This window comes from Podarcis bocagei (assembly GCF_964188305.1).
Source record: "Podarcis bocagei genome assembly, chromosome: W".
NCBI classification, from domain to species: domain Eukaryota; kingdom Metazoa; phylum Chordata; class Lepidosauria; order Squamata; family Lacertidae; genus Podarcis; species Podarcis bocagei.
In genome coordinates this window covers 68,773,474-68,786,485 of record NC_138131.1, presented here as the reverse complement: position 1 = coordinate 68,786,485, position 13,012 = coordinate 68,773,474, and the positions used below count along the sequence as shown (strand labels likewise).

General features: G+C 47.0%; 1 pseudogene across 1 annotated transcript in view; it reads right to left on the bottom strand.

Annotated features, from left to right (window-relative positions):
* LOC308578133 (protein CIMAP1C-like) overlaps window positions 1–12,010 on the bottom strand; it is a 39,120-nt pseudogene extending 27,110 nt beyond the window's left edge. Inside the window, exons 1-3 of the transcript in view lie at window positions 11,959–12,010; window positions 4,793–4,903; window positions 4,059–4,172 (exon numbers count right to left, since the gene is read on the bottom strand). The product of the transcript in view is annotated as a protein CIMAP1C-like (transcript). The remainder of the gene's footprint in view (window positions 1–4,058; window positions 4,173–4,792; window positions 4,904–11,958) is intronic.
* Window positions 12,011–13,012: the final 1,002 nt, after the last annotated feature.

The following is a 13,012-nucleotide window of genomic DNA, read 5'->3' as shown; positions in this document are numbered from 1 at the left end:
AGCCTTACTCCACCTCTTCCGTCTTTCCTTTCTCCTCTGGGTCCCTCTACCCCCCGTGGTCTCTTCCTTCCTGGACTCTTCTGACGCTGACCCCCCCCGACTCTTCTCCCTCCTTGCGGCGGGCTTCCTGTGCATTTGAACTTGGCGCGCGCGCGCAGCCTTCAACCTTCCTCTTGACTGTTTCCTCGCTCCCCGATGGAGGTGTGGCCAATCCTAACTCCTGCCCTCCCGCTTGCGGCGAGCCGCCAGATCCCGATACCTGGGACCCCTCCCCCCTACTGCGCTCTGGTGGGGAAGCTGGTCCCGATTTCCAACTGCTGCTCTCTGAGTCCCCTCTGGTCCCTTCTACCTGGGGTGTCCCCCTAGGCGCCCCCCTTGCTCTGACCACTGGCGCCCCTTTCTGTGAATCTTCCGATTCACTGGAAAGACTCAGAGATCTCGGGCCGCTGTCATCGCTCATATTACCTCCGGATTCCTCCCCCTCGCTCTCTGTTTCCTCCCTTTCCTGTGCCTCTGCTCCTGAACCCCTGACAGCAGCGTTTGCCAAATCTCACGCGCGCATTGCAAATTCTGAATATGCACGAGTTGATCATCTGAGATACACAGAATTATGGCCGTCCTGGCTCTCACATTCTGTGAATTCCAACCTGGCGTTGGTGCAGCAGGGATGGGGTTTTCAATCACCCCAAAAATCCTCTGATTCTGAAGCAGGGCTTTCATCTTTACAGACCATGAGGAATAATTGTCATTAGTCAGTGGAGGTGGGTAAGGTAAGCCTCCTCCCTTCTTGGCATCCATTTTGAATCCAAGCCTCAGCTCTCACTCTCGAGCCTGTAAAATTCCAAGAGTCTATTGGCTGTTTACTGCCTCACTTGGCAGTTAAACACAGGCTGTTTTGAAAGTCCTTTCAAGAGCAGTGAGATATTAGACAAAACAAATGCTGTTTACCAGACTCTCACAGTCCCAGCCCCTCTTCCGTTGTTGGCCGGTAACTTTCCACTTTACTGACGTTTCGTTGCTTAGCAACTGGACATTCCAGGCTTATCAAGACTCAGGTATGCGAAATATGTGGCTCTCTTTCAGTGCTGGTTTCATCAAAAAGCAGACACTCAGTGAACCGAAGAATGTCTCAATTCGCGTTCACTCTCACAGCCATAAAATTAGCATACCTTAGGGGTTCCGTTGCTCAGCAAAAACACCTCCTCCGGTGCTTCCATCCGCACGCTACCATATCTTCCTTATCTCCTTGCAGAGGATGAAGTATGCTCCATCAACCTCTCTTGTTGCTTTCATGGATCAAAACCATCCTCTGCTACCAGATGTTGGGAATCAAGCCTTTATTAGGAGAAACTGGCAACTCTCTAGGCACCCGGCTTGATCTCCTGATGACCTCCCTGTCTGCATTCCCCAGCAGGATACAGGCTAGGTCGTGATAGGCGATCCTTCTCAGCGTGAGAAGAACACCCCCCCTCTTTCCTGCCCCCCCCCCAGGCAGGGGAAAGAGATAGACAGAAACGTATTTACATGCCTTTATTTCTGTCTTTGCAGCGTTACAGAAAAACACGACTGCTCTCTTCAAACTCCAACAGCCGAGAGACAAACTCCACCTGTACTTCCTGTACAGCTCATATTACGCTCTCAGCTAATTCCGGTGCTCTCTGCACTGTTAATTGACTGTCCCTCTGTTTCCCACGGAACAGTCCCAACATTCCCATTATGTTTTGCTTTCAAGCTACCAGCTCGCGGCCGCATTGCTTCTATATTGTAACAGATACATCATATCCTACAGGAGCACAGGAGGAGGCAGGAATGATGGATGTAAAATCTGACAGGTGAGAAACATTGAGGCTTAAAGAGAAGGAGCAATCTGCCATGCAGGGTTTGTTTGTTTTTTAAGTTGCTGTTTTACTTGCTAATGTTAGGAGTAAAAAAAACCCACTTATTGATCTATTAGTAGATCCCAAGCTTCCATTGATGTTTCTCAAACGAAAGGGAAAAGCATTCCCCATGTATTTGCTACAATACTCTGCTCCTCCTTGTAGATGACAAGCCTTGCATATTCTCTCTCTCTTTCTCTCTCTAAATTTGAGAATTCTATTTGTTCTTAAGCTGAATCATTTGTAAACTGTTGTGATTTTGAGGATGTTGGAGGAAGAGGCACTATCCTCCTTGCCTTGACTGAAAATCCCCCCCACTTTTAAAAATCATGGCATTGTCCTCCAATCTCCTCTTCTAGCAGCCTTTCCAACTAAGTTCATCACCTGTGGAGTTAAGAGTGCACTGCTATTAATCTCTTCCATGACATCTTCCCTTGCAATTCACTGTCATTTACTGTTAATTCCATAGGTACCCTCCAGACTACTTCCTAGATTATGACTCTAAAGCAACATGACCCTCTTGTTTTCCCTTATGCTGTTTTTGGTGGCTCTCCTTTCTGTCCGTTCATCAGCCACATGCTCAACATCTTATGGTCCCTTGGCATCAGGAAGATGAGACTTCCAGCGTGATTGACCAGAATGCTGCAACATGATTGCTGGCAGGAGTGAGACCTTGTCAGCATATAACACCTGTGCTCAAAGATCTGCACTGGCTGCTGATTTGCTACCAGGCCAGGTTCAAGGTGTTACTATTGATATATATAGCACATGGAAGAACCCTTTGGCTAGAGGACTGCCCTCTGTAAAGTAGGACACTTAGACACCCTAATGGTAAAAAGTGTTTTTCAACCCAGTTGACTTGGTGGAACACCAATCAGGAAAACTATATTTCCCCCAGTTCCTTGAATGCCCCTTTATCCAGAGCAGCCCCACTCGGTCAAGGCCAATAGCTGGAAAGCAATAGGGATCACACACACACATGGAATGAATGGAGGGATGGATGGGCGTCACAGACACTTTTAAACTACACTTTGATATCACCCCAGACAATCTCCCACATCAAACAGCCCACTTAGGTAAGGTCTCTGTACATAGCTGGTTTTCCTGTCTGGTTCTTGAAAACCCCCTACTCAGAAATATTTTTTTAATCAAAGAGTGAATAAACTTTTACAGCCTATGGACAACACTCCCATGCAGTCAACCTTCCAGGGCCTGCAAACCAGTGGGGCTGGGACAAACAGTGAGTGTGGCTGATAAAAAAAGAGGGTGAGGCCACCTGTCTCTTTTTCATATGCTTCTCTCTGTAGTGCCAGATCTAGGGCAGTGCAGGCTGTTCCCCTGCTCAGGGTGCTGAGCCAAGGGGGCATAAAATAATAATAATAGTAATAATAATATTGGTAGTAGCAATAATAATAGTAATAATAATAGTAATAATTAATACTTATATTCATGTGGGTACCTACTGAGAAACCCCATTAAAAAGCAACTGTACCAAAAGGAATTACTGTGGAAATAAAATATATTGGGGGAAGTGCCAAATTTTGTCCTCACTTAGAAAACCGTATTACCAAAGTCTACCCCTGCTCTCTGTCATTCATACACAAATCCACAAGCATGCAGGTAAAAGGTAAATGTAAGGTAAAGGGCCTTACATACATAGTCAAAGGCGTCTATGCGGTGTGGCGCTCATCTCACTTCAGGCTGAAGGAGCAGACAGCTTTCTGGGTCATGTGGCCAGCATTCTGGTGCACCGGGACACTGTGATAGAAGCCAGAGTGCATGGAAACGCCGTTTACCTCCCCCCTGGAGCAGTACCTATTTATCCACTTGCACAGGTATGCTTTCAAGCTGCGAGATTGGCAGAAGCTGGAACAGAGCAACAGGAGCTCACCCTGTCTCAGGGATTCGAACCACCAACCTTCTGCTCAGCAAGCCCAAGAGACTCAGTGGTTTAAGACCACAGCTCCACACATAATGCTCCCACACATCCATTTTCATGCATAACACACCTGCTCATTCACTCACACTCATTCTTTTTCATTCCCTCTCTTTCATGTTCAGGGATTGACCAACAAGCCTTCTTTGCACAAGGTGAGAAAGAAACATTTTCATCACAAAATTGCACAGATGCCACTCCAGCCCCATCTTGACCATCATAGTATCTCTCATCTTTCAACTTACATGCCCGCTTTCTCTCTTGCACCATGCGGAATGAAACTGGTCTCCATATCCCTAGACGGGAAATGCTTGGGTCCACATAGTAGCAGGGCCCAGGACTCTCCGTGATCGAGATCACTTGCAAAGGAAAGAAGAACTGTCTGCATGAGGCATGGTGTGGATTCTGAGCTATTTAGCTTGGTTGCAATGACTGACTTCCTATCCGATATCAATTAAAGGCACCCACTAGCTAGATAGCAGTGAATATGTTAAGCTCCGCCCCCCTGCACCTCCATTCCTGTTATCCTTCAACATGTCTTAAGTGTAGATCATCCTCTTCCCACTAAGGTCCACAGCTGTACAACTGAGAACCCTGATTTTTGTGCAACCATAATAATCAGCAGTATAAGACCCTCCAGCCCTTGCTGGACTACAACTCCTATCATTCTTGACCATGCTGACTGGGGCTGATGGGAGTTGTAGTCAAGAAACAACTACATTAGCCCCCTACATGCAGTGCCATTGATCCAGTTGGAATGGAAACTTTGGAAAGCCAACCAGCTCTTGATCATGGATCACCCAGGTCCCATCAACTGTGGCCCCGATAATTAGAGAGTCCCAAAAACACAGGTTGTCAATCTCTGTTCAAATGTTTTGCCAGCAAATTTAACAGTTGTTTAGCCAGCTTCACCCTGTGGGTCAGTTAATGCTGTTGGGAAAACCCAAATAACACAGAACCTAACTTGTCAGCATCTTACATCTTTCACTGGATTTCACACGCATTGTGTAGGCTGGCTCAGCATACTTGGTGAAGTCATGGTCCTTAATGCCAGTGAGAGGCTACCTACCATACTTCCCAGGTCCTGGCCCTGCAAGAGAACCACAAGGGGGGGAGGAATAAAATAATGGGAAGACAACCCGGAACCATTAGCATTTGCAGATTATGAGCTGCCACACTGGGTAAAAGGGCAAAATGGAATAATATATTGTGTTGAATAATATATTGAATAATATATTGGGTTTTGGAGCTACAGCTCTCTAGGTGTTGTTGTTGTTGTTTAGTAGTTTAGTCGTGTCCGACTCTTCGTGACCCCATGGACCAGAGCATGCTGGGCACTCCTGTCTTCCACTGCCTCCCGCAGTTTGATCAGACTCATGTTTGTAGCTTCGAGAACACTGTCCAACCATCTCATCCTCCGTCGTCCCCTTCTCCTTGTGCCCTCCATCTTTCCCAACATCAGGGTCTTTTCCAGGGAGTCTTCTCATGAGGTGGCCAAAGTATTGGAGCCTCAGCTTCACAATCTGTCCTTCCAGTGAGCACTCAGGGCTAATTTCCTTAAGAATGGATGTGTTTGATCTCCAGGTGTTGCTGCACTGCAACTCCCATCATCTCTGACCATTGAACCAGACTGGCTGGGGCTGATGGAAGTCCCACAACATACTTTTCTTCTCCCTCTGGTAAAATCTCGCTAGCCTTGGGCCAGGATATTTGCATTGCAATAGGAAGTGAGCATTACAAGGCACCTGAATTCTTCTGTGGCTCGGACTATAATTCAAGCCAGAGAAGATTTCCCATTTTACTCAACCACCTATGCTCTGCCTGTACTTTCCCAACCCCCTTCCTTCATCCCCTTTAAACAAGCGTTACCCTGGTAGGACAACAGCAGTGGTGACATACCAGCCACAGGAAAAGGAAAACAAAAGAAAAAAAATATTATTAGCCTGACTCCCTCCTTTGGCAATCTTCACAGAACTCTAGCCCAATGGTTGCCATCAATTTGATTTGAATAAATTTTATAATGAAATGATTTTAGAATGTTGTATTATTTTATTGTTGTTAGCTGCCCTGAGCCCAGCTTCGGCTGGGGAGGGCGGGATATAAATAAAATTTATTATTTATTATTATTTATTAACAAGGAAATATGCACTGTCTCGCATGCTAGCAGTACTCTTGGAAGAAAGTTCTGATGGTGACTGAGAAATGTAGATCAGTTTCCTTCTTTGGTTTCCACAAGAACAAAAAAGGAACCCTGATGGGAGGCGGCGTCAAGATGGCGATGAGGTAAGACGCATTTGCCGGAGTTCATCTCGAATCCTCTTTAAAATCTGTGTTGTGGCTCCCAGCCTTGCAAGTTTTTGCTGAAGATTGTATCAGGGTGTTGGAGCCCATGCCAGGAGTTCACATTGTTGATAACTGTAAAGCCTGCATCGTAAATCAGCTTTAATGAGCAGATAATTGTATTCTCCGGCAGCCTTGGAAGCAGCCTTCGACTTACTGGCTCTCCGCCAGCTCACATTCAGTTGTTGTTTTTATTTCTACCACTTTTTACTACCTTTCTACCACTTTTTACTACCTTTTAAGCACCGCTATTTTAAAAGACTTATAACGATGGGCCAAGGCAAACGCCTAAGGGATTGTGACGAGGCTCTGCCCTCCCCAAGAGCCAAACAATTAAAAACCGACCCCCCCGTGCCTGGCAAACGGAGTGACCCCATTGAATTCTGCTATAGGGTGAAAACTCAGAACCGTTTCTACCCTCTAACGTCTCCAGAAACAATGTCAACACCAGAGGAATTATTTTTACCTCAGATTAAATCTGCGGACGGCAAGCTTGGAGGAAGAGGGTGTGTCCCACTGAGGGTGGTGCAGGACGCCGGAGCTGAGGACTGCGCAAGACAAGAACAACATGAACATCTCCATCTTGTGGTCAGAACCCTTAATTGCATATTCAAGAAGATTGATGTGCTATCCTCCCAGCTATGTAACCTCGAACAGAAAATTGATAACTCCTGGTCAAAGTTTAAACCAACTGTAGACACAGGGGAATTGAAGTGCCAGAGGTCCATACCTTCAACCAAAAAAAGAAGTGTGATCCCTAAATATAAACCAAATCCTGCACTGAAACACCAAGCGTTGTCCCTACAACCTAAGAAAATCTGCCTAAACATCGGGGCAGGGTCACCAAGGTTGCTTACTCTGAGTGGGGTTAAAAAGCATCTAAGCAATCTCCTAAACATAGAAATCTCACAATGTGATCTCATTGCAGTATTACCCTTGAACCAGCACCTCAGGCAACAGAAAGTGATGCTTGCGTTTTACTCTCCAAGGATCCCTTCAGCTATCATCAGGCAGAAATCACTCTTGGCTAGGTATGATATCATCCCAACAAGAGTTTTTATGGATAGCATGATCCACCCCCTTCTACTTGCCGGTCACGGCACGGAGCGGACTCTGTCGGAGAGGTCGGGAGTACCTCAGGACATTGAGCCTCCTCTCCCGGAGGATATCCACCCGCACCGAAACTGGATTTACCCTACGCCCCCACGAGCTCTAAAGAAACCCACTGGCGCAAGTAATTCTCTGACCCCGCCGGAGGAAAGAGAGCTTTTAGCCACCTTTGGCGACCTTCCAACGAGAGAATAACAAGAAATAATTGATAGACTAGAAGTACTTAATCATCAGCTCATACATGTCCAGAAGAACGGAAAAGTTCTGCCCACTTTTCAGGACTACCCTGCCAGCTTTTCGGAGTCGTGTTTTAAGGAAGCAGGAAGTCTTCCTCACCTTAGTCCTGCTCCTAAACCCATGTCTCCCCCATTTGTGGGCAAAACCCACCGACGCCTGGCAGACCCAGGTCTTGCCCCACAAGTTGGCCTCTCACCGCAACTCTTGATAAATTTTGACTCGCCCTCCAAGAGTCCCCTGCTGAGGAGTGTATCTCAGAGTTCCTTCCACCAAAACAATTCCTTACCATCTAATCCATCAATGCCGGAACTGGAGTCCTCTTATTCCCCTGAGCGGCATAGACCCGACATACAAACGGTACCAGTACGCCAAGCATCCCCTGTACCTTCACCAGCATCAGGTCATGGGAGTGCTCCACCTACATCAAAAAATGGCCCGGATTTGATTGAAGACCCGGCCGGACATATAAATCAAATGGTTTCATTGGCGACCTTCAGCCCTCGCGGTGGGGCAGTCTCAGCAAATCCTGTGGAGTTTCCCACTGAAGTGTCCACCCTTGGGTTACCCAGCGGGAGACCCGTTTTGTCGCCTCAGTCAGAATACTTCACTACCAACTTCAAGACTAGGTACCTTCAGCAGGTGCCTGCCATGCAAAGTAAAATAACTGACTTTTTTGCGGGGTCTGCCCTGCCTCCAAAGGACTCACATCTCTCCCTGAAATGACAGCGAATTGGGCACAACAGGAACTCCCCCCTATCAGTCCTCAGCTGGAACATTGCGGGCTGGAGGGGGAAAAAACTTGACCCAGAATTTCTGGAGTATATTAACCTGTTTCATATCATCTTGCTCCAAGAATCGTGGGAAGTAGAGAAAATTTCCCTAAATGGCTTTGAGCTTCTAGAACTCCCTGCCTGCCCCTCCCTGAAAGGAGGCCGCCCTAAAGGGGGCCTAATAATAGGCATCTCCCTCAACCTACATTCTAAACTTACTCTAGTACAGGCCTTGCCTCCTTATGCCCTTACTGGACTGATTGCGGGGGAAAAGATCTCACTTCTAGTTACAAATGCTTACTTGCCACCTGGGGGCTCTTCCTCCGAACTGGGCTCTAAATGGGGCTCGCTAGAAGAGCATTTGCTCTCATGCTATGTTAAGTTTCCTAACACCCCGGCCATAATAGGTGGCGATTTTAATGCCCGCACAGCAGCAAATTGGGACTCGCTAACCAAAGCCAAATGGTGGGTTACCCCAAACCTTGATAATTATGAGCTGGAACATATCATGAGGAGAACTTCTAAAGACCAACGAGTTAACGAGGCTGGAGTACTCCTCTATCAAATGGCCATCCGTTTAAATCTGGTCCCCCTAAATGGAACATGCCTCCCTGATATTCCAGGGGATTTCACTCATCTGAGCGTTAAATCAAACAGCGTTCTCGATTACCTGCTGGTTTCCAGTGATATACTTAAGTGTATCTCCACCTTTAAGATCGAGAATGTACAATCTAGTGACCATCTTCCCCTTGTAGCCAAGCTCTCCCTGAACTGGCAGTCAGAGGCCCATAGACATGCGACCCAGATGGTAACCAACGAATCTCTCCAAGTAAGAGGAATCAAATGGTCGGAGACCCAGGCTCAAAGGTATCAGGAATTCTTTCAAAAAGAAATCCTCGGGCCCCATTCCAACATAGACTCTGCCTCAGACGAGTATAGCATAGTGTTGAAACGCTTCCACCACCATACGACTGATCTTACGTCCTTCTTCAGGCTACCACCCAAAATATTAAATCGAAACGAGTATACTTACGGTGCCCCCTGGTATAATTCTCAGTGTAAACAAGCAAGACAGCGCCTCCGTGCTATATATAATGTGTACAAGACCTCCGATGCATCTACTCTGCCAGCTAGTTATGCACAAGCCAAGCAAGTTTACAAACGCACGCAGAAAACTGCCAAACGCGAGTGGCAACACAATCGCTGGCAGGCCTTGATTACTGCTTCAAAACCACATAGATCCAGGGAATTCTGGTCTTTGATTAACAGAAGGGCGAGGAAATTCCCAAGGGCAGTCATCCCAGCACCGACATGGGAATTGTTCCTGAAGAAATGTTTCTCACAGGCAGATGCTCCCTCCGACCATCTGATGCATCTGTTTTCCCACCTACCTATTTGGCCTCCCACCGATCCGGATGAAATAGCCAAGCTAATAGCCCAGCTGAAACCGGGCAAAGCCCCAGGGCCCGACCTGATCCCTGCTGAAGCCATCAAACTACACCCAAAATGGTGGGCTGACATCTTGGCCAAAACCTTCGACGCAATCAACGCTTCTGGTCTCATCCCCAAAATATGGAAGGAGGCCATTATAGTACCAATTCATAAAAAAGGTTCTCCAATGGAGCCGGAAAACTACCGTAACATCAGCCTCCTTTCGATCATAGGGAAAATTTATGCCAGCTTTTTGCTGACTAAACTATTGCGATGGGCAGACGAGACTAATCAGATTGGTCACGAACAAGCAGGGTTCAGAATTAAACGTTCAACAACTGATCATGCGATAGTTCTTTACCATCTGGCACGGAAGTACTCGTCCCCCCCCCCCCCCCCGGGGCTACCTTTGTGCTGCCTTCTTAGATCTAAAGGCAGCCTTTGACAGCGTTCCTAGAAATATTCTTTGGGAGAAACTTGCAAAACAGGGCATCGATAGAAGACTCTTATGGCTTATAAGCCAGCTCCACGAAGGTACCCTTGCCAGAGTGAGACTTACTCCTGCGGGCGACCTCACAAATTCGATTCCAATAAACAAGGGAGTGCGCCAAGGATGTATATTAGCTCCCTGCCTATTCAACCTATTCATCAGCGACATGCGAGCACCCCTAGTCAACTCATCTCCAAGTACACACGCGCCTAGACTAGCGGATTACCGCTGTCCACTCCTTTTATACGCGGACGACGCGGTAATTCTATCTTATACACGTGTTGGACTAACCAGAGCTCTGAAGATCTTTGCCACGTACTGTCAACTCAACCAATTAACCATCAACCATGCTAAATCTAAGATTCTGATTTTCGCCAGAAATCGGAGATTATACAAATGGAAGCTTGGTGGAGCAAAAATAGAGCAAGTCCTAAAATTTCAATACCTAGGAGTTATTTTTCAACACAATTTGGGGTGGAAAGCACAAATTCAACACCTACTCAACAAGGCCAAAACTCTGTCATATGCGCTCCTCCGATTTTTCTTTTCGGATGGAGCTTTGCAATGTTCCCTCGGCCCTAAAGGTGTTCAAGGCAAAAGTGGTTCCCGTGCTTGCTTATGCTGCCCCGCTCTGGGCCGTGATGACAGATCTTGCTCCTCTTGAGACTTTGCAAAACCAATTCCTACGTCGGCTCCTAATGCTCCCCCTGTGCGTAAGCAACGCAGCCATCCGATTAGAATTGAAGATCGCATCCTTAGAAACTTGCCTGTGGAAGCAAGTCTTCAATTATTGGTTATCATTGTGGCACAGATTACCAGACCATTACCTTGTCCAATGCCTATGGCGAGATGAATTCTCCAGCCTTTGGACTAGTAGAATTCATGCCAAACTCCTGAGTTATGGAATCTCTCCCCTAGATTCCCTAAAACTAGATCAAATCACTGCTCAAAGACTGATCCGCCAAAGACTGGACGACATCGATTTACAGCGAAATTATACGCTGGGGGGAGGTGTTTGTTCGCCCCAGAACATTGGTATCACTTTAACTTACTGCGTTCCATCATACCTCTCCTCCCTTTCGTCTGTTGCCCATAGGCTGGCCTTCACCAAGGCGAGGTTTAACGTTTTCCCCTCTAATGTCCTGAGACATAGATTCTCAAAGGGCCAAGCCTCCGCCATGTGCGAATGTGATAAGGAGACGCCGGAGTCGCTTCAGCACATTATGTTCACTTGCCCCTTGTTCAATGTGCCACGGGCAAATTTGTTGGGATTAATCATACAGAAGCTAGAGGGTACCCCACCAAAATTCCACCTTGCCCAAATCTTGCAGGATAAGGACATCCATACGACACTGAAAGTGGCTAGGTTCCTGGTCGCTGTCCTTACCCAAAAGCGCTGCCAAGGAGCACTACAAGTTAATTAAGGTGCAGCATGTCATTCCTTCCTTCCATTCCATACTACAGTATTTTATTGTTATAGTGGTGTTTTAGTGGCTGTTTTTTCCCACGTGCAAAAACTGTTATTTATGTCTTGTTTTTATCTGTATGGGCCTACGGCCGCAATAAAATTTCTTTGAAATTTCTTTGAACCCTGATGGATCAAGCCAGCCAGCCACCGAGTCCAGCATCCTGTTCTCACAGGGGCTAACCAGATGCCAGAGGGTCTTTCAACAATGCTGTTGAACACATCCAGACTGGCAAAGATATAGGTACCTCTGTATTCCTGATCTCCTTCTCTCTCTTGCCCCATCTATTCCCACAGCTCACCTTTATACTTGGCACTGATGGACGCATACTGCTTCTTGATGGCCGGCACTCTGGCTGGATGCTTAGAGATACCAGAAAGACAACTAACAGGCTGAGCTGCACCTTTGGCTCTGGAAGTCGGCATTGGAGTGTGCCCACTGCAGTGGGGAGTCGTATGTGTCACCAGTGCTCTGGGGAATGAAAGTAAATGAATGAATGCAAGTCCAACCTGCAATAAAATGTTGCACCATGGAGTGTTGCAGCTCAGGGTTCCAGCTACTCCGTTCTACCCCACCCCAAACAGTATTCAATTTCCAATAAGTATGCTAAGTTCACATTGGGCTATTTGGGGAGGGGGGAGTGTTCTCCTCTGAGGGATCCTATCCTATCCTATCCTATCCTATCCTATCCTATCCTATCCTATAATCATAGAATCATAGAATCATAGAATCATAGAGTTGGAAGAGACCACAAGGGCCATCGAGTCCAACCCCCTGCCAAGCAGGAAACACTATCAGAGCACTCCTGACATATGGTTGTCAAGCCTCTGCTTAAAGACCTCCAAAGAAGGAGACTCCACCACACTCCTTGGCAGCAAATTCCACTGTCGAACAGCTCTTACTGTCAGGAAGTTCTTCCTAATGTTTAGGTGGAATCTTCTTTCTTGTAGTTTGGATCCATTGCTCCGTGTCCGCTTCTCCGGAGCAGCAGAAAACAACCTTTCTCCCTCCTCTATGTGACATCCTTTTATATATTTGAACATGGCTATCATATCACCCCTTAACCTCCTCTTCTCCAGGCTAAACATGCCCAGCTCCCTTAGCCGTTCCTCATAAGGCATCGTTTCCAGGCCTTTGACCATTTTGGTTGCCCTCCTCTGGACACGTTCCAGTTTGTCAGTGTCCTTCTTGAATTGTGGTGCCCAGAACTGGACACAGTACTCCAGGTGAGGTCTGACCAGAGCAGAATACAGTGGCACTATTACTTCCCTTGATCTAGATGCTATACTCCTATTGATGCAGCCCAGAATTGCATTGGCTTTTTTAGCTGCCGCGTCACACTGTTGGCTCATGTC